We start from the raw sequence: 1,480 nt of genomic DNA on the forward strand, positions 1-1,480 counted from the left end.
GTATATACAGTATTACAGTTGCAACATCTTACATTTTCCATAAAGTGTATTAGATACTACTGAAAGACTGCAATCACCACATATTTTTATTATTATTCTGTGGCATAATCTTTAAACATGTTACTGCTTCACAACTCACTGTCTTCATCACTGTAGTCCAAGTCATCAAGGCTGTCTGCAGTGGTTGATGGGGGTCAACTGACGAAGGCGTGATGCCTTCCCCCATCTCTAAGGTGTGCTTTAGAATTCACCGCCCTCGTCGAACCACTGTATTGAGGGATAAGATTGAATCCATGACACAGAAATAACAATAGGCATACTTAAATTTTAATCATGATTAGTCCTGTGAAACGCTAGAGGCGAGTAGAACAGTTTTTACCGCAAGCTCAACCCCGGGGATTCGAATCTGCGACCTATCACACTGGACCCGGGCAGCCAAACTCACAAAACCAAGTACGCAACTGATTATGCCAAAAGGCTCAAAGCCATTTTGCATGGTCGGTTGGCGGTACTTGAACAGTACTGTTACACCTGGATGACATATGAATGGGTTGCATTTTTGCAGGAAAATTTTACATTTACATTTACATTGCCAACCTTGTAACTGTAAAGGTTTCCAGCAAAAATGCCAGCCCATGCATACATCATCCAGGCCTAACTGATGATAAGATCAGGACATTACTGTAACGGTTCACTATTGTCCATAGCATTACAAGCAGGAAAATTAGACTTGACTGATTTTAAGTATTGGCCCTGCTAAAAATTAGCACAGCAGTGTACACACGACACTGGATCTAAAACCAGGGCTCGAAATACTTTTTTCTGCATACCTGCACTGGTGCAGGTAACACTGAAAATTACCTACACCAGACAAATTTAACCTGCACCATTCTGAATTTTGAAAGTATGGATCATACTAAAATTGTTAAGGAACCATTTTTTTATATATACTTAATAGGTGGTAACAGTCAATGCTGAGCTAATAACAATCAAATCCACCTACATCTCCAGGACATTTATGTATAAAACCTAGTATATGGACCAGTGCAATTTTTTATAGGTGCAGGTAGACACCAGAAATACCTGAAAAAACTCCAATTTTACCTGCACTAACATGCATATGTAGGTGGTATTTTGAGCCCTGAAACAGATTTGTAGCACAATTTTGTCGCCCCTCCCAGATTTTTAATCCAATCAAAATTGAAACATATGTTCTAATATTGAAATTCTACGTTGGTTTTGTTAAAAACGTCATGGTATTTGCGGTTCATGTCTCCTCCGCACAACCCCCCTCCCCCCAACAACTTACATTCGCCCGATACGGCGACTGTTTGTAAGAAAATACGGAGAAAATAGTTTACCAAGGAGGTTGAGTTTACAAAGGATGCCAGAGACACAAAATTGTGCAAGGATAGATGGTAGAGACTCACCTTTGCCACACAACGTCTGGCCACTCCAAGCAGCTTTGGTGCGGGGAATT

The 1,480-nt window shown here is 40.4% G+C and overlaps 1 long non-coding RNA gene across 1 annotated transcript in view; it reads right to left on the bottom strand.

The window, feature by feature from the left end:
* Positions 1–230, bottom strand: part of LOC118404796 — a 1,196-nt gene extending 966 nt beyond the window's left edge. Inside the window, exon 1 of the long non-coding RNA XR_004829809.1 lies at positions 140–230. This is a non-coding gene — a long non-coding RNA (uncharacterized LOC118404796). The remainder of the gene's footprint in view (positions 1–139) is intronic.
* Between the last annotated feature and the right edge of the window lie 1,250 nt (positions 231–1,480).

This window comes from Branchiostoma floridae, chromosome 17, assembly GCF_000003815.2.
Source record: "Branchiostoma floridae strain S238N-H82 chromosome 17, Bfl_VNyyK, whole genome shotgun sequence".
NCBI classification, from domain to species: domain Eukaryota; kingdom Metazoa; phylum Chordata; class Leptocardii; order Amphioxiformes; family Branchiostomatidae; genus Branchiostoma; species Branchiostoma floridae.